Source organism: Salvelinus fontinalis, chromosome 24, assembly GCF_029448725.1.
Source record: "Salvelinus fontinalis isolate EN_2023a chromosome 24, ASM2944872v1, whole genome shotgun sequence".
NCBI classification, from domain to species: Eukaryota; Metazoa; Chordata; class Actinopteri; order Salmoniformes; family Salmonidae; genus Salvelinus; species Salvelinus fontinalis.
The window spans coordinates 10,723,436-10,744,833 of NC_074688.1; positions in this window are offsets into that span (position 1 = coordinate 10,723,436).

Sequence of the window (21,398 nt, forward strand, 5' to 3'; positions counted from 1 at the left end):
AGAAGTATTAAAAACTTAAATCTAGACTATGTTGAATGGGCGCAGATGGCGATGGCTTTCTTACCTCGGCCAAGAGTCGAGTGACATCAGCGTGTCATGTACTGGAAAAGGATCTTTCTGGCCAGACAGCATCAGATACATGGACTACATTTAGAGGGGAGCTGTTTCGCTCTCTTAGATTCTTTCTCCAGTGAGATAGTTTCAGCAGAGAGGAAGAGGCGAAGCGAGAAGGCTCACTCTCGCCAAAATCTGTCCAGATTTGTCAAGTGATGTAAAGTAGAGTGATGTAAACAGGCACACTTTTACTTTAGTCCCAAAACGAGAGCACTACATAAATCAAATGCGCTCAAAACAAAAACATAACAAAAGTAAAGCATGTAATAAAACACCACATGAAACAATATAATAACATGAAACAATTACACACAAAACATGATGGGAAACAGAGGGTTAAATACAAGTAGATTGATTGGGGAAATGTAAACCAGGTGTGTATGGAAACAAGACAAGACAAATGGATATATGAAAATGGAGCGGCGATGGCTAGAAAGCCGGTGACTTCGATCGGCGAACGCCACCCGAACAAGGAGAGGAGCCGACTTCGGTGGAAATCGTGACACGATTAAGCCCAATGCGTTTCTATAGGCATAATATTCAGACTTAAGCTTGTCTCCTGCCTTCCCACCTTTTGGGAAAAGACTCCCAGTATTAGGGCATCTCATCGTTATATAAAGATCTCTGGTATATACAGATCTTCCAATTTGCCTCTTGCAAATTGGAAAGGAAAGTTGGCAGGTGCACTGTTAGGATGCTGGATTCTCCAAAAGAAAATTGAGGTTTAGCCATAATTCTAGGCTACAATTACCCCTGTCTAAATAAAATCATTCAAAATACTTCACCAGGGATTATGACTTAGCCACAGAGGACCATTAGCTTCTTTAAAAAAAGAATAGCTGTGGATTGTTTATGCCTATTTATGCCATATGCCTATTTGGGAAGCCCGCAATTTGGGTAGTGTGCATGGCAATAGGTCTAGCTGATTGAGTTGCGGCAGTCAGTGAAAAGCATCTAAAATATGTGTGAAGATAATGTTTCTTGAGAATAGTTTAAAATGTTGCAACAAGAAGAAGGGGAGAAGTGTGTGGCAAAGATATGGCTTGTCTCTCTCCAGAATGGGTGCACTCAGCTCTCTAGAATTAGCTAAACTGTCCCCCGCCAATTAATTCACATTCATTGTGTGAATTGTTTGCCCTTTGTTAATTTTTTATCAATTCCCAATTACATATGTCACCAAGAAGTGTACCTAGTACATGTACCGTTAATCCCCTGTCATTTGGTTACATTAATTGTTGTTAATGCATGTATTATTTACAGTAATTTACCATTTTTATTCTCGTAGTGGAAAGGTTGTTTGCAGAGTTACCAACGTCCTACACATGTGTTTCACAACCTGCTACAACAACTTTTGGTTATTTCATAGCCATTACGAGTTCGGTAAATTGTTTCATTGTCTTTTGTTTGGAGTGCTCCATGTGAGCGATGAGCATGTGTCTGGTTTCTCTTTCCTGATACGTTGAGGGAGCGTGCACACCTCAGCACACACAGAAGCAGGCCTACCTGGGCTTCTGCGTGCAAAAGTAGGAATGTGCCTATTTGGCTCATGTCTGACTTGATTGTCATAACTCACCATGCCCACCAGTAATAACCTGAGCTTCTCAGGCATTATTTTCGTCACCTCACTAAGTAAATCAACAAAGCGTTTGACGTCGCCTGTTTACTAACCACCGGTCCTGGCAAACATCGTTACGTACACCTGGCATCAATCATTACGTGCACCTGCTCCTCATGAGGCGGCACAAGTTTACTCCATTTCCTCACTCATTACCTCATCTATATTTTGCATTCACGTACGTTTATTCCCTAGGCAGTATTAATGTTGTTTCATGTTTGTACCCTACGCTTGCATTGTTCCATTTATTATTAAACTCACCACTTGCACTTGCTTCCCGACTACCAGCGTCTACGTTACAGAATACTACCTCAACAAAGGAAATCAGCAGGAAATCAGGACATCTCCCAGACGGTCGACGAACAGGGATACCTACTTCATCAACACCAAGACCAGCTGGCCCAACTGGGGAAGGCTATGGAAGAGGTTCTTCGCAGTCTTCCACGTCTCGTTGTGGCGTTGCCTTCAACTAGCGGAGGATACTCTGCCACCAGTCGACCCATTGAGCCAGCACACCAGTCCTCCCAGGTCAGAGACTATTTGTCCCTCCCGAATAAATATGATGGAACCCCATCTAAATGCTGTGGATTCCTACTCCAGTGCTCCCTCTATTTTGCCCACCAGATGGGAGCCCCCACCGCTGAGAGGTCCAAGGTTGCCACTGTTATTTCTCTGCTGACTTTGCGGGCATTGGAGTGGGCTACGGCCTTCTGGGAGAGAGGAAAGGAGGAGCTGAATTCGTATAAGGGATTCATTGCTCTGTTCAGAGGTATCATCGATCATCCACTGGAGGGCAGAGAGGGGGCTGAGCGCCTATTCCAACTACTGCAGGACAACCAGACCACTGCCGAGTATGCGCTCACCTTCCAGACTGTAGCAGCATCCAACGCTCCGTATGCTATTCAGAAGAGGACAACCTCTCCTTGGACTCACTCATCGCAACTGCCATCTGTCTGGATAATCTACTTCGGGAGTGTCGGTACCCTCATTGCTTCTCTCCCTCCCTCAGGGACCACTCTGTATCAGAGCCTGAATCCATAGAGGTAGGGGTCATACGCCTCCCTACAGTTGAACAACATAGATGGAAACAGCTAGGGCTCTGTCCCTATTGTGGTCAAGGAGGGCACTAGCTTCAACAGTCTCTGGTACATCCCAACTCTGGATGCACGAGAGCAGAGGGATGGTCACGTGATCTTCCATGTCCTGGGGCAGGTGTGAGTATTCCATCTTCATAATTTTCTGCCAAACTCTTTTCAGTGTCACAATAGCTGGCTGTCCCCAATGTACTGTTTCTACAGCCCTAATGGATTCCGGTGCCGCGGGGAACTTTGTTGACCAGACCCGTGCCTCCTCTCTGAACATCACGTCATATCCGCTCTCCTCTCCGTTTCCGGTTCAAGCCCTGGATAATCGACCTCTAGGATGCAGAACCATTACACACATCACACACCCTCACTGTGGAGTCCACTCATCAGGAAAACATTCCGTTCTTCATAATTAGTGCTCCAGCTTACAAAAATAATTAGTGCTCCAGCTTAATTAGTGCTCCAGCTTACAAAATCACAGACTGGGCACCCGAATGTTTGAGGACATGCCTTCCCTCTCGAGTCGTAGCCCCTGTGGTCTGGGACGTAGATGCGGACATTCGCCAGGCTCTGGAGAGGGAGCCCGCACCCACTACCTGTCCATCTGAGCGCATCTACATTCCCCATAAGGGATAGGCTGTTGATCTGGGTGCACACATCACTCACCACTGGACACTCGGATATCACTCGCACTACACTCCATCTCTGAGAAATACTGGTGGGCCACATTGGTGCAGGACGTGGTGCGCCATATCAACTCATGCTCAGTATGTGCTCAAACAAAATCCTCTCGGTTGTGGACACATTTTTTAAAATCATGCCTGTTTATTCCTCTCTCTGGTCTCCCTTCCGCTCTCCAGGTTGCTGAGGCCCTATTCCATCAGGTCTTCCGGCACTATGGCCTTCTGGAGGACATCGTCGCCGACCGTGGCCCACAATTCACGTCACGGGTATAGAAGGGTTTCATGGAGGAACTGGGAGCCACGGTCAGCCTCACTTCTGGGTATCGGCCTCAGTCCAACGGGCAAGTGGAGAGGATGACCCAGGAGCTGGGGAGGTTCCTTTGAGAGTGGGTCCGATTCGGAATTCATTACGTTACTCCTCCACCGGGCTTACTCCCTTCCAGTGTGTCCTGGGTTCAGCCGGCCCTGACTCTGTGAACTCCAAGCCGGACCGAAGCCCCTGCGGCGGACGAATGGTTCTGGCGTGTAGATGAGTTTTGGAATGATGTTCATGTAAGGCTGCAGCGTGCCGTCCGTCGCCAGAAAGGGCAGGCGGATCGCCACCGCAGTGAGGCGCCTGTGCTCCATCCTGGTGATCGTGTCTGGCTCTCCACCAGGAACCTCCCACTCTGCCTGTCCTGTAAGAAGCTGAGCGCCCAGTTTGTGGGGCCATTCAAGTTTCTCCGGAGGGTCAACGATGTTACGTATAGATTACAGCTCCCCACTAACTACTGTACCTCACCCTCCTTTCATGTCTCTTAGGCCACTGGTTCCTGGTCACCTGGCTGAGGCTGTCCCCCACGACACCCCTCCGCCTCACTTGGACGTCGAGGGAGGTCCCGCCTCTCCTATGCCGTGAAATCCCTCCTGGACTCCCGAAGTCATGGGGGTTGGCTTCAGTACCTGGTGGAATTGGAGGAGTATGGTCCTGAGGAGCAGTGTTGAGTTCTGGTGGAGTACATGCTGGATCAACATCATTTGTGATTTCCTCTTTCGCCATCTGGACTCGCCCCTCCTCACCCTCAGGGCAGTCCCCCTGGCAGGCGCCATCCTGCGGCTGGTACCACACATCGGGGGTAGTACTGTCATGTCTACTCCTGCTCCCCCTCTTCGGTGTCATCATTTCCTTCACCTCCCAACATAAGTCAACAAAGCATTTGACGTCGCCGGTTTACTAACCACCGGTGCTGGCAACCATCATTACGCGTACCTGGCATCAATCATTATGAGCACCTACTCCTCATGGCATCAATCATTCCTCACACAGTATCTCCCCTCCCCTATGTCCTGGCGCAGGAAATTCTGAGGGCCCGGAATAGGCTAGTCAATATGTTACAAGTTCACTAGACAGCTTCCAGCCGACCCAGTTGATGATCTGATATAATGTTGCACTTCACTCGCAATAGATCAAGTCAAGACATGTAGAACGGGAGGCAGACAGCCAGGGGAAGAGATGAATTTGAAATATTTTCTGTTATAGGCTTACTATTTTATTGGCCTATAGGCTGAGTTTTATGCACTCATTTCTTTATCTGCCAATGGATCACAGTGTGTCAGTGTCCATAGGGCTGAGGCTTGTGCTCTCGCCTTAGTTTAATTTTTATTTTGAGATTTTTATCGTTTTACTTCATATTTTTAGGATTAAACACATGCCAATGATTTGGGGAAACGAAACGTTATAAATTAAACTGTTCCACGCGCGTACACAGGTCCTGTGAATTTATTTTTTACCCGCCTATGGTCGGTCCAACTGATTCGTTCTGGTGCCGGCCCTGACAGTAGGTAGGCCTACATTGCAATCCTATGAAAAAGACTCAAGCACAATTTACAACAGATTTAAACCCAAACTAACAGTTGTTTAATCTGCCTTCAGAATAGGACTTGGTTAATCAATTTGTTGGAATCTCTTTTAAGGGAAACAATTGAGGGAATCTGGTTAATTTGATACGTTCAGGGGGTTACCAGATGTCATGCCTTTAAGGGTTATGTTTAGCCTGTTTCAATCATTGAAAGCTGGGTATTGCTGTACCACTTCAGCATGCCAAGTGTATACAATTTGATACATTTCTGGAATGCTTCTAGGCATGGATAAAATGACCCATAAGGATGCTTTTTCTGTAAAACATGGCCTAGAACTGGAACTCATTAGTTACTCATGCTGATGTTGGGACACAATCAAATCAGTCTGCGAGGGATTGCCAGAATACACTCTGTGTGGCTTGTCCCCTCGAGGGGTAAAAGGGAACAAATTCAGTTTCCCACAGTGGTTGAAACACAGAGAATCACTCAGGCCCATGGCCTTTTGCCCAACTCAGAGCAGTCTAAGCAGCCTACTTGGCCCCATTGGCAGACCTGAAGATTCTGGGGTTGTGGGAGTCAAACCTGTGCCATATGGCTCATAAGAGAAGCAATGACATGCTCTGAAACTCCAGCCAAACCTACGAGATTAGTGACTTGGCTGCCAGTCAGTCAATGAATCGGGGACAGGATCAGAAAGACCAGATTGAAAAAAGATTATGTTTATCTACTGTTGGAAAATAATCCATGTCATGAGAGAGAGTGTATGGCTACACCGCCGACCAGTATTGACATGGTGTATTGTGAATATGTAGCATTTCTGGTCTATCCCGTAGTCTGTCTTACTTTATACATCAAGCAGCTTAACTGGCAAAACAGAGGTGAAACCCCCAGTATTTTGACAGAACCAGATTCCAACATGAGGCAATCAAAGTCAACCCTACATTAGTGTTCATTCGGTTGGGGGGATTTTTTCATGAAAGCGATAGGTGAATTTCTTTGGCGCCTTGTCATTGACTGCAAACCCATCCAATTTCCCTTTGTCTCTGGCCGTGTCAGACAGCAGTATGCTGCATGTGTGTCACACAGAGTATGAAAAGAGAGGCCGGGACACAAAAACAGGTTTTCACTGGAGATAATTGACTGCTGCCTTCCGTCCCGGCTCCTGAATACGTCTGCTAGGGTCAGATAGGCCCCGAGGAGGCGTCGAGAGTCTGTCAGGAAGCGAATGGAAGTGAATTGAGGGTCAGTCCTCGACAGTGACGTATCAGACGCTCGTTCCTTATGTTGACACTGGGGAGAGGCTGAGATGAGGGATGAGTATTAACTGGTGGCTATGTTTAACACAGGCTACAGTGTGGGCCTGGCCATCAGAGGACAAAGGGAAAAGATGTGACATGTTTCTGCTGGCGCCTCCCTCTGATGAAGTCCGCACAGCATCACTCACGCGGTGGTGCCCATCACAACCACTTTCAGACCAGAAGGTGACGATTTTTCCAGACAATTATTTGTCCAAGGGTGATCATACCAGTGCAAACCATGTCATAGTGTTCTAATTAAATGTAATGTGCATAAGGCCAAATCATTTACCATTATACAGCATGATTTTACTTCTCAAGGACTGGAACTGTGAAAACATATATATTGCAGCTGGAATCATTCAGAAAGCTGGAATCACTCGATTGTGTTATCATTCATCTCTTTGGTGTCCACCAGATAAGAACGCTCTGATTGAGCTCATTGGATTTCTTTGAATTGTGACCCGACTACTGATATAATCTCTCCCCCACGCGCTCTTCCTACAGAGTGTGAGATGAGGATGGTAGGGAATCTAGTATTGGTGTCCTCATATGACACAAGCAATTAGACAAAGGACAGACACAAGCAGTAATGTCCCAAGCCTTTGTCAGCTTATATCGCCAGCAGCATACCACCCTGCATACCACTGCTGGCTTGCTTCTGAAGCTAAGCAGGGTTGGTCCTGGTCAGTCCCTGGATGGGAGACCAGATGCTGCTGGAAGTGGTGTTGGAGGGCCAGTAGGAGGCACTCTTTCCTCTGGTCTAAAAAAATATCCCAATGCCCCAGGGCAGTGATTGGGGACACTGTCCTGTATAGGGTGCCGTCTTTCGGATGGGACGTTAAACGGGTGTCCTGACTCTCTGAGGTCATTAAAGATCCCATGGCACTTATTGTAAGAGTAGGGGTGTTAACCCCGGTGTCCTGGCTATATTCCCAATCTGGCCCTCAAACCATCATGGTCACCTAATAATCCCCAGTTTACAATTGGCTCATTCATCCCCCTCCTCTCCCCTGTAACTATTCCCCAGGTCGTTGCTGCAAATGAGAACGTGTTCTCAGTCAACTTACCTGGTAAAATAATGGTAAAATAAATAAATAAATAAATATTCACTCATTTGTTTATAATCAATTTAGATTTTTCGAAGCTTTGAAGTCTTTTCACCAACACTGAACATAAATGCAACACGCAAAAATGTCAAAGATTTGACTGAGTTACAGTTCATATTAGGAAATCAGTCCATTTATATGAATTCATTCGGCTCTAATCTATGAATTTCATATGACTGGGAATGCAGATGTGCATCGGTTTGTCTCAGATACCTTTAAAAAAAGTAGGGACATGGATCAGAAACCCAGTCAGTATCTGGTGTGACCACCGTTAGCCTCATGCAGCGAGACACATCTCCTTTTGCGTAGAGTTGATCAGGCTGTTGATTGTGGCCTGTGGAATGTTGTCCAACTCCTCTTCAAAGGTTGTGCCAAGTTGCTGGATATTGGCGGGAACCGGAACACACTGTTGGACATGTCGAATCCAGAGCATCCCAAACAGGCTCAATGGGTGACATGTCTGGTGAGTATTCAGGCAATCTAACAACTGGAAATGTTCAGCTTACAGGAATTGTGTACAGATCCTTGCGACATGGGGCCGGTATTATCATCCTGAAACACGAGGCGATGGTGGCGGATGAATGGCACAACAATGGGCCTCAGGATCTCATAACGGTATCGCTGTGCAATCAAACTGCCATCGATAAAATGCAATTGTGTTCGTTGTCTGTAGCATATGCATGCCCATACCATAACCCCACCGCCACCATGGGGCACTCAGTTCACAACATTGATTCCAACAAACAGCTCGCCCACACGACACCATCTGCCCGGTACAGTTGAAACCGGCATTCATCCATGAAGAGCACACTTCTCCAGCATGCAGTGGCCATCGAAGATGAGCATTTGCCCACTAAAGTCGGTTACGACGCCGAACTACAGTCAGGTCAGCGAGCATCCAGATGAGCTTCCCTGAGAAGGTTTCTGACAGTTTGTGCAGAAATTCTTCGGTTGTGCAAACCCACAGTTTCATCAGCTGTACTGTTGGCTGGTATCAGATGATCCCACAGGTGAAGAAGCCGGATATGGAAGTCCTGGGCTGGTGATGTACGCGTGTGGCCTGCAGTTGTGAGGCCGGTTGGACGTACTGCCAAATTCTCTAAAACGACATTGTAGGCAGCTTATGGTAGAGAAATGAACATTAAATTATCTGGCAATAGCTCTGGTGGACATTCCTGCAGTCAGCATGCTAATTGCACGCTCCCTCAACTTGAGACATCTGTGGCAACATGTATGAGAGAACTGCACATTTTCAATTGGGCTTTTATTGTACCCAGAACAAGGTTCAACTGTGTAATGATCATGCTGTTTAATCAGCTTGTTGTTATGCCACACCTATCAGATGGATGGATTATCTTGGCAAAGGAGAAATGCTCACTAAGAGGGTTTTAAACACATTTTTGCACAATATTGTTGTGTGTATGGAACATTTCTGGGATCTTTTATTTCAACTCGTTAAACATGCGAACCACACTTCACATGTTTGGTTTATATTTTTGTTTAATGTACTTGAGAATGTCACCTTGGTTTGCAGATTCCGATTAATTTATTACATTCGGCAGGATTTTTCCCACACGAACCAAAGTGATGTGTCTCATCTGCAAGACGATTATGAACATGTGGTTGCATCGTTCACAAAGTCACTTCTGATCTAAAAAGGAAGGTGTCCATAGATATCATCAAGAGGCTAGGTGGAAATATCTTTCTCATAGTTGTGCTGTCGCCTGTTATTCGTGAAAACTCCTCTTGGTTCCATGGCATAGCTGATAAGCTTATTTGGTTTCAAGGGTCATATCTTCACACCATGTGTCACCGTGTGTTTATCTCATTTTAGTTTAAAGCAGCCCTGCTTCCTCTTTGCTTGTTTCATAAAGTTATTAGTGATCTATTCCTGTCCTTTTTAATTCAAGTAATATTATGATGTTGCTAACATTTTTATATTGCTCCTTTGGAAAAAAAATGTAATAGAACATGGTAGATTTGGTCGGACCAGCAAGCATCTCAATTACTCCAGACAGAGTGTTCCACTGCAATAGGATTTTGTCGCTTCTGTTTTACCAATCCAATAGATGGTTGAACAAAAGCAATTTTCAGCGACAAGGGTACAGTTGTATTTAAGACTACATGGTGCCATGGTGTAAGTTATTACTAGAGTATATGTGTGGAAATTCTATGTTTTAGCTGATCGTGCGCATCGCCGTGCGTACAAAAACCCACATGAATCGAGATCTGTGTGATGTTTAAAGTTGCAATAGGTAATTTTTTGGGCAACACAACATAAGTCACATGGAAAGGTATGTTATAGATCTATCATTCTCAACGAAAACAAGTCCAATAAGCGTTATGTCTGTTCTAGGTGCGCTATTTCTATGCTTCCCGTTCTTAAGTTTTGTTTTTGCATCTTTTACTTTCAGTTTTGTACACAGGCTTCAAACAGCTAAAAATACAATGTTTTTGGTTATGGAAAAGATATTACACAGCAGTTTAGATGGTACAATGATTCTTTACACAATAATTGCTTGTTTTGTCACATAAACTGAAATTAGACAAACAACCAGGAAATGGCAGAACTTGCTTGGAAAAAGCATAACCTAGGAAACAACAGGGCAACCTGGAAACCCCCAGTACATACAGTGCCTTCGGAAAGTATTCAGACCCCTTGACTTTTTCCACATTTTGTTACGATACAGCCATATTCTAAAATGTATTAAATATAACAAATTCCTCTGTAATCTATGCACAACACCCCATAATGAAAAAGCAAAAATAGGTTTTTAGAAATGTTGGCAAATTTATAAAATATAAAAACTGAAATATCTTATCCACATAAGTATTCAGACCCTTTGCCATGAGACTCGACATTGAGCTCAGGTGCATCCTGTTTCCATTGATCATCCTTGAGATATTTTTACAACCTGATTGGAGTCAACCTGTGCTAAATTGGACATGATTTGGAAAGGCACACACCTGTCTATATAATTTTTCACATTTGACAGAGCATGACAGAGCCAAAACTATGCCATTTGGTTGAAGGAATTGTCCGCGGAGCTCCGAGGCAGGATTCTGTCGAGGCACAGATCTGGGGAAGAGTACCAAAACATGTCTGCAGCATTGAAGGTTCCCAAGAACACAGAGGCCTCCATCATTCTTAAATGGAAGAAGTTTGGAACCGTCCAGACTCTTACTTGAGCTGTCGGCCCGGCCAAACGGAGAAAACGGAGCTCCCTTGGTCAGGGAGGTGACCAAGAACCTGATGGTCACCCTGACAGAGCTCTAGAGTTCCTCTTTGGAGATGGGAGAACCTTCCAGAAGGACAACCATCCCTGCAGCACTCCACCAATCAGGCCTTTATGGTGCCAGACGGATGTGGCCAGACGATAGCCACTCCTCAGTAAAAGGTAGAGGACAGCCCGCTTGGAGTTTGCCAAAAGGCACCTAAAGATACTCAGACCATGAGAAACAAGATTCTCTGGTCTGGTAAAACCAAGATTGAACTATTTGGCCTGAATGCCAAGCGTCACATCTGGAGGAAACCTGGCACCATTCATACGGTGAAGCATGGTGGTGAGAGCATCATGCTGTGTGGATGTTTTTCAGCTGCAGGGACTGGGAGACTAGTCAGGGTTGAGGCAAAGATGAAAACCTGTTGCAGAGCGATCCTTAATGAAAACCTGCTACAGAGCGCTCAGGACCTCAGAATGGGGTGAAGATTCACCTTCCAACAGTACAACAACACTGAGCACACAGCCAAGACAACACAGGAGTGACTTCGGGACAAGTCTCTGAATGTCATTGAGTGGCCCAGCCAGAGCCGAAATTGAACCCAGTCGAACATCTCTGGAGAGACCTGAAAATAGCTGTGCAGGAACGCTCCCCATCCAACCTGACAGAGCTTGAGAGGATCTGTATAGAAGAATGGGAGAATCTACCCAAATACAGGTGTGCCAAGCTTGTAGCGTCATACTCGAGGCTCTAATCACTGTCAAAAGTGCTTCAACAAAGTACTGAGTAAAGGGTCGGAATACTTATGTGATATTTCCATTCTTTATTTTGAATAAATTAGCAAACATTTTATGATGGGGTATTGTGTGTAGATTGATGAGGGGGAAAAAACAATTTAATCAATTTTAGGATACGAATGTAACCTAACAAAATGTGGAAAAAGTCAAGGGGTCTGAATTCTTTCCAAAGGCACTGTATAACCAGATATCAGGACAAAGGCAACACAGTTATTCTTGTCATGGACCCTTAGCTGCTGTCATTCTTGGATGTGATAAAAAGAGCAGTGGCATGCAGATTATGCCTCTTTTCATCTCCTGACCTTTAACCTCCAAAGGAAGTGTTTAAAATTGTCTTTTCATAAACTTTTTCCTTGTTGAGACTGCCCACGCTGACATTTCGCTGAAACATTTATCAAAAGGAAATGGTTTCAAGAACGTCTTTCCCAGTGGGGAGTATGGAGATGTGAGGATGATAAGAGAGCAGTGACAGGGTGACAGGAGAGGGGAAGTCATGCTGGCGAGTCACTCAGAGGTGTCACCATGGAATCGGAGTCGGAGGTTGTTGTGGAAGGTGCATGGGTGGATGGATCTTTAGGAAGGTTCCATCTCCAGGAAACATGGTTTCTGCCAGCGGTGAGTTGTTTTCCATTCTGCATTGAGATAAACTTATGCTCTTATTAAAATCAGATCAAACAAAATGCACTTCAATCTGATTGACAATCTGATGTTCTACCCTTATTGGATATGCAATGTGGTTTTATACCAATTGTAAATACAGTCTCCATTATCCTCATTTTAAAATACTACATTTCCTATTTGAACTCAAAACCAATTGTTTTCTTCTTCAAAATGCATATCATGCTTTTTGATTGCTTATTGAACACATACCTTTGTCAGACGTGACATCATTAGAAACGTGCTAAAATATTTCAAAAGGAGTCGATCTCGTCAAATCATCAAATAGGCCATGTGCACATCAGACGCCGCCATTACAAGCATTACAATGCATAAGCCAGCACAACGGCTCCTGATTCTGCCGTCATCTCCGTATCAACCACTTCATTAAAGTCCAATTATCATCAATCAGAAGTGCGAATAATTATCTTCCTGATTCTGATTTTAGAACCTTATGCTGTCTTTTATTTTTACCCTCTTTCCTCTTCCTCTCAGTTCTTTTCACCTGTTTCCATGTGATGTAATGTTGCTGTCATCACCGCTGTGCTCTTGCTCCCTTCATATTGGAATGGGTTGCACATTGTCACAAGGTAGGAAATATGAGGTTGTTTTAGGTCTGGGGTGAGCAAGCATACAGTGCATTCCGAAAGTATTCACACCCTTGACTTTCTTCGGATTTTGCTACATAACTCGGTGTGGAAGACCTTTCATTCTTTATGGCCTTATGGCCAATGTGTATGTGATTACCATGATGTCCACTATTGGCTATGCATTCAGGCTTTGAGACCTCCAGGTCACTGTTAATTCAAAAGGGCTCTTTAATGTCACACTCCTTGTTATTCCCCCAGCTTGCAGTGCTGCTAGGGCTCCCTTCTTAAATGCATAGCACAAAATGATTTCAACGAGTAGGATGTCAAGGGAGTCCCACCTCAATCAAACCCTTGAACTGGTTCTTTAAGTCCGGCACTCTAGAGAGGTAGCTGTTTTTGTCTCTCGCTCCTCTATTCCTTCTTCCTCATGGTATGTTTTGAACAGATTGTTTTTAGCTGTCCCGACAGCAGGCCTGTAGTTTTAGAGCTATCAGAAAGGCTCTAGCTACCATTCTGCTCTGCTCTGATTTTACCACAACAACCCTTCCATTTGCAGGAGCAGGTTGCTGCATGAGCTAACAGAGATTGCTATTTGGTCATCTTCTGGCCACATGCAGCCATGCGTTTGGTCATCATCTTCATTTTGTTATTTTAAGTGCCTTCGTTTGTAGTCAAGCTCCTCCATCTGCCCGAGGACAGTGCATCAGAGGCCTCTGTCCGATGACATCATCCTCTCTCCTTTACCGAAAAAGCTTCCTTACGATGTAATAAGGTTTAATTACCTGAGGAACTTTCTGGTCAATATAGTAGGTGGACTTTTTGGCATTATCGTGTGAATGTATGACAATACAAATTAGAAAGCATTCAGTCACTTCAACTTTATTCATACAGTTTTGTTGAATAGGAAATACGTCATATTTCATATTTTCATATTTGTACTGTGTACTTGAGCTTGTGTCCTCAAAAGTGACTACACCTCAGCAATGTGCCGTTGAAGTCGGAAGTTTACATACACTTAGGTAGGAGTCAATAAAACTTGTTTTTCAACCACTCCACAAATGTATTGTTATCAAACTATAGTTTTGGCAAGTCGGTTAGGACATCTACTTTGCGCATGACACAAGTAATTTTTCCAACAATTGTTTAGACAGATTTTTTCACTTAAAATTCGATGTATCACAATTCCAGTGGGTCAGAAGTTAACATACACTAAGTTGACTGTGCCTTTAAACAGCTTGGACAATTCCAGTAAAGGATGTCATTGTAACGGCTGTCCTCCTCCTCTTCGTCTGAAGAGGAGGAGTAGGGATTGGACCAAAGTGCAGCGTGATATTTGGACATAACGAAGTTTATTAAAGTACAGACGAAAACCGAACACACTTCAACAAACTACAAAGGAAGAAAACGAACGATGTAGACAGACCTGAACATGGAACTTACATAAAGACACGAAGAACTCACGAACAGGAAAAGACTACATCAAACGAACGAACAAACCGAAACAGTCCCATGTGGTGCAACATACACAGACACAGAAGACAACCACCCACAAACAAACAGTGTGAACAGCCTACCTTTATATGGTTCTCAATCAGAGGAAAAGTCAAACACCTGTCTCTGATTGAGAACCATACAAGGCTAATTACAAACCACCTAAACATAGAAACACAAAACATAGAATGCCCACACCGAACTCACGCCCTGACCAACTAAACACATACAAAAATAACAGAAAACAGGTCAGGAACGTGACATTCATGGCTTTAGTTTCTGATAGGCTAAATGACATCATTTGAGTCAATTGGATGTGTACCTGTGGATGTATTTCAAGGCCTACCATTAAACTCGGTGCCTCTTTGCTTGACATCATGAGACTATCAAAAGAAATCAGTTAAGACCTCAGAAAAAAACAATTGTAGACCTCCACAAGTCTGGTCCATCCTTGAGCGCAATTTCCAAATGCCTGAAGATACCACGGTCATTTGTAGTACAGATCAGGGACCTATGATGAAATGACATTTACCGCAATTATGTTACCGCCTGTAAATGCACTTCTCTTACTGTAGTTCAATAACCCAAATAGATTTTTTTCAAACTCAACGTGTGATGTCATAGCTGACAGCACATTATTTGCATCTTAGTTCAGAGCAGAAATGTAACAGGTTTTTTGTCGTCAAACGTTCAGTGTAAAAAGTGGTCCTTGTGCATTGAGATATATGTTTTGGTAAACTTTGAAATACATGTATTTAGTTTGGCATACATTTTAAGTGAAATACATTCCGTTAGTGTGGCATTGCCCCATAAGAGCTGGAGTTAACACCACCTCCAGCTACTTGGAGGGAGAGGTGATGTAGTTTGAAGCCAGCTCACAGGCCAAGGTCCCATCACCTCTGATAAAAAAGTATGCTGTCTGACAATAATCTCAGGTCAGGAACCATCAAACTAACATTTCTCCTCAGAAATAGTTCACCCCATAATGATCTGCTATAAAATAATAATCAATGTGGCAAATGCCACTCTCCAAATTTCCGCCCCAAAAATCCACCATTGCTCAAAAGTGCATGCTGTTTTTTGTTGCACTTTTGGAGTGCTATTCCGACATTCAGTTATCTCTTATAGGGAAAGCAAAAGAGGCTCTGCCACTATCAAGAGGCTTAAAAAAAAAACACCCGATTCATGTTTGGGCAGCTCAGTTTACAGGAGTTATCAGTCTGCGTCAGCTAGTGCATGCAACGCAGCGTGGACCACCAACTCCAAGGTCTACGCTAACGTCGCTGTCGGGGAGTGGATTTTTGCAACTCACTTAGTTTTGCTATTTATTCAGATTTAGAACAGCCAATCCACTTAGAGAGACTACAGGGCTAATTCTCTCTCAGCCAAATAACCCCCTGATAACGAAGCAGGGACAATTAAATGCTTAACTGCACATCATAAAACAGTCACATGACTTCCACTGCTGACGTCTACAGGCCCATCTTATAAAATGGTTTGCTAGGCAGACAAGTGCTGTACAACCTCAAATTACTTGTTCGACCCATACATTGCATATCAAGAGGGAGTAATGGTGTTGGAGTTTACAGACAACAAAGCTGCCTGACTGTGACTGGTGAGATTCAATGATGTGCCGACAGACCACAACTAGAACCAGCACTGTTGGATCTTTTTCTACCACACCATAATATAATCAGGCAGAACAATATTGAAGAGTGGCAAGCTTGTGAAATAGAGTTACCTACACATATGCATTGCAAAAACACAAAGGATTTGGCACATTCATCAATACTCTGTAGCCTATTTGGTAAGTCTCTACAACCCCTTAATAAACCACCACCATGCTACCATTCATACCCAGTGGCGTGCAGTGGAGGAAGGCTAGATAACATCCGGAGCTTTGTGACAACATGCTGGTAGCAGTCAGTATGACGGATGATGACTGATCGCTTTGCTCTCATCCTCTACCTCTCTCTCTCTCTCTCTCTACACTCTCCTCTCAAACCCTCCACCCACAAGAGCAGGAAATGCAGAGCATCTAAATCTAATTCCTAGATTCTGCTGCCATAGGGGAGGGTTTGTAAACACCACTTCAAAAGAACAGTAACTGAAGTAAATATTGAGCAGGTAATCACTAAGGAGCAGTAGGAGTTGTACTGTATACTGTATGTAGCTGAAGTACACAGTAACCATGATTGCATCCACAGTTTTATTGCGAGGCATGTCGTATGAAAAGCTAATCACGACAGGTTTGATGGAAACATGAAGTGCCAGTACAATTCCATAAATATCAAAAGGACAATTTGATTGTTTGACACGGTGGGATCTTTTTTTGCGTCGGAAAAAATGTATTATGCGACAATTGCCCTGGAAACTCCTTTACGCACAAATATTGATAATAAAGCATCATATCATAGTGAAGTTGTAGTCACGAGATGATATGCTACATTGTACTACCACTACTGCGTGTAGAAGTATTACGAGTTTAAAGGCAGAGAAAATAAGTTATGATGAACTTCATGGTGGTTCATTATAAGTGATGGATGGTGATGAGCTTGACGCAAATTTCCAATAAATATCTAGGGTTTTATTTGAATGACGGTGACATGATGTTCGATGCATGGCTGCCAATTATCAAATAAATTGATATTGCTCTTATCCCTATCTCATCATATAACCTACCCTGTCCACTTCATCAGCAAACTGTTGTCTAGAGAACATGCACCAAAACCAGATTGGGCAAGTTTACTATTTATCACAACAGTTTTTGTGAACAAAACTATTGGATAGAGTTGAAAATGTGATGGAATAACGTTGAACTTCTGCTTTTTATTTGGTACACGGAAACTTAAGCCCAAAAATGCTTTTTATGTGCATTACGTTATTACACACACTATTGTATCCGCAACAGGTCCGTTTGATGTAAATGCATGTTTTTTAATAATGCAGAATTTTCAATATTCGCATGAAAATCATTCGCCAATTGGAAGTGAAACTTAACTATTGATACAAAGCATAGAGAACCACTGAAAAAGCATAGGAAACACTGATTTTAAGGCAGCTAACAGTTAGAAAAACAGCACGCTCATCCTCTTTTCAGTCTGGTCTTCACTCATTGTCTAATCCCAACTACTTCGACATACAGTGACATGGTACTTATTTTCTCTCAATTAAACAGAAATTCTTGTACATATCTGCCAGCAGGACTGTTATGCTCATTCAGTCCAGATCAATCTTGTTGAACCAAGGCCTTTGCAAGTGCATTGAGTTGACCAAATCATTGTCTTGAGTAGGAATCAGTTGCTCTACCTCTCTGCACCAACAGTTACTGCAGAAGTTAAGTAATCTGTGTTCATTACTCCAACTATGCTCGATGTATATTTGTGCACTTTCAAAAGAATATAGAACAGTGCGGACAAAAAGCTGCCTTGGATCAAATCCAGATTAGGTTGGCAGCCATGCTTTTTGTCAGAACCTGCTGCCAAGGCTCATCGCCAATGTTCCATTTAAAGTGAACCCAACTGCAGAGCATGATTAACAAATCCATTCAGTTTAGTAGCTACGGCCACACAATGAGCGATGACCCAGCTCGACGATAAATCACAGAGTTAAACCCTCTGCCTAACACACCCTATCTGAGCACCAATATCCTGGTCACACAACAGCACAATTAGCAATAGCCAGGTTTCCTTTCAATGTTGGGAGGGGTGTCACCGATTCTGTCACCAGTTGATCTATGTCCCGCGTTCTCCCTTGTTGACTATATGGAGAGAAACAATGCAATTTGACGATTATGATAAACTGCTGTACATTTTTGTTGCCTCCCACCTGCATAATCCACTGAATAATGTTCAACTAGTATCAGACTGCAGGATTCCCTCTCTCCCATCGCAGCAGGGATTGGTTTGTAAGCTCTGCGTCAAGGTTATTTGGATATAATATTTTGGAGGACCCAAACGTCATAAATCTATTGTCTCCCCCGCACAGCCTTGAAACAGGCTCCCTAAATATGTAAATAAATAGGGAAGGCCGGCCCCTGGTAGAACTCCTCTCCTCTCTAATTAGTTTAGGACCCTGGGGAGACCAACCTGGCTTTCTCACCGCAACAACATCATTGGTCGTGGGATTCCTATCAGCTTTTGTTTTCGCCAAAATTTCAAATACATTGTGTTGGGTGTATATTTTATCATCATTCACTGACTTTTGAGTGACACGTGAATAGAAGGTAGACCTTTTCCAAGCATTCTAGAGCTGGATTTCATCCAGTGTTTGATATTTTTTTATATTGAGATGAGTCTTTATTTTTCTTTGGAAGGTTCTCCAATCTCCACAGAAGAACTCTGGAGCTCTGTCAGTGTTCATCGGGTTCTTAGTCACGTCCCTGACCAAGGCCCTTCTTCCCCGATTGCTGAGTTTTGGTGGTTCCAAACTTCTTCCATTAAATAATGATGGAGGCCATTGAGCTCAGGTGCATCCTGTTTCCATTGAACATCATTGAGATGTTTCTACAACTTGGAGTCCACCTGTGGTAAATTCAATTCATTGGACATGATTTGGAAAGGCACACACCTGTCTATATAAGGTCCCATAGTTGACAGTGCATGTCAGAGCAAAAACCAAGCCATGAGGTCGAAGGAATTGTACGTAGGGCTCCATGACAGGACTGTGTCGAGGCACAGAAGGGTATCATAAAAAAGCTGCAGCATTGAATGAGTGGCCTCCATCATTCTTAAAGTGGCCTCCATTATTCCTAAATAGAAGAAGTTCGGAACCACCAAGACTCCTCCTAGAGCTGTCCGCCCGGCTAAACTGAGCAATCGGGGGAGAAGGGCCTTGGTCAGAGAGGTGACCATGTTCCCGATGGTCACTCTAAGAGCACTCCAGACGTTTTCTGTGGAGATTGCAGAAACTTCCAGAAGTATGACTATCTCTGCAGCACTCCACCAATCAAGCCTATATGTTAGTGGCCAGACGAAAGCCACTCCTCAGTAAATTGCACATGACAGCCTGCTTGGAGTTTGCCAAAAGGTACCTAGAGGACTCTCAGACCATGAGAAACAAGATTCTCAAGTCTGATGAAACAAGATTGAACTCATTGGCCTGAATGCCAAGTGTCATGTCTGGAGGAATCCTGGCACCATACCTACAGTGAAGCATGGTGGTGGCAGCATCATGCTGTGGGGATGTTTTTCAGCGGCAGGGACTTGGAGACTAGTCAGGATCGAGGGAAAGATGAACGAAGCAAAGTACAGAGAGATCCTTGATGAAAACCTACTCCAGAGCGCTCAGGACCTCAGACTGGGACAAAGGTTAACCTTCCAACAGGACAACAATCCTAATCACACAGCCAAGACAACGAAGGAGTGGCTTCGGGATAAGTCTCTGAGTGTCCTTGAGTGGTCCAGCCAGAGCTCGGACTTGAACCCGATCGAACATCTCTGAAGAGACCTGAAAATAGCTGTGCAGCGACGCTCCCCACATGACCTGACAGAGCTTGAGAGGATCTGCAGGGAATGGGAGAAAATCCCCAAATACAAGTGTGCCAAGCTTGTAGCATCATAACCAAGAGGACTCAAGGCTGTAATCGCTGCCAACGGTGCTTCAACAAAGTACTGAGTAAAGGGTCTGAATACTTATGTAAATTTGCTTTCTGATTGTGGGCTATTGTGTTAAGATTGATGAGGGAAGAAAACAATTTAATCAATTTTAGAATGAGTCTAACGTATTAAAATGTGGAAAAAGTCAAGGGGTCTGAACTCTTTCCGAATGCACTCTATCTAGTGTACCTCCGTCACTCCAGTATTTCTTCACGTTGTATATATGGTACTGGAACTGACCCTGTAGATAGTATGCTTACTTACTGATTGTGTTCTTCAAATTTCTTGTGTTTCTTTTTCTAGTGTAACGTTATTGATCATAGCATTGTTGGTTTTGAGTTTACAAGAAAGGCATTTCACTCTACTTGTGTATGTGACATTGAATCTTGAAGCTCAAAACTATCCCATTAAAGATGTATGTCTCTGGGGGAAAGAAGGTGCTTCCTCGTTAGTGCTCCCTGGGTAGCCTCTCTTCTAGCCTCTTCCTCCGCTCCACTTCTTTTCCATCTGTCTATCCATCCCTCTGTTCCCCTCTCTCCTGATTCTCTCTCTCTCTGCCTATCTCTTTCTCTCTCTCCCTCTGCCAGACACTCTCGCTGTATCTGGCTCTGTCCCTGTCCACTCTTATTATATCCATTCCTCTGTCTCTCTCCATCTCGCTCTTCTTCTGAGAATTGTGGCCAAATGTAGGTCAGTTCCACTTTGGTGATGTTTTCCCCCCTGAAAGGCAGCTGAAGGTCCAGATCATGTGATGCACTCTAGCACTGCATGTGAAAGGTTTAAAACAAAATGCATAGAGTATTTTCGAAAGCACATAGTGGCACACAGGTCTATGACCTTCCCAGGGGTTACGTTCAAGAGATATCACAAATGTGAAATCCACAAATACAATTTTCACTGATGTCCTGTGCCAAGGGTACTCAGTTGGCAAAATATACACACAGAGGCAGTGGCATGTACTCATGGATGCCAAGGGAAGCCAGGCTTCCTCAAAATATTGTATCTTTCATCTCTGTGTTTATTAATTTTCTACATTCACATGAGGTCAAATGTATCTCACAGGAGAAAGCATCCGACCAAGTGAAACTATGCCCGTCTTCTACAGTATGTGTAGCCCATTCATCTGAAACTGTCTGGTCAAAACGAGTATGACATTGTTGCTGCCCATAGCATTGAACGTGAGGGAAGCCAGCGAGCATTTGGCCTCCCTTGATAAAAAATATGTAAAAAAAAATAGCCAATCAGCATTGAGCTAAACTGAGTGAACTGAACTGTGAATGCACAAGAAAATGGTGTCAAGGGAA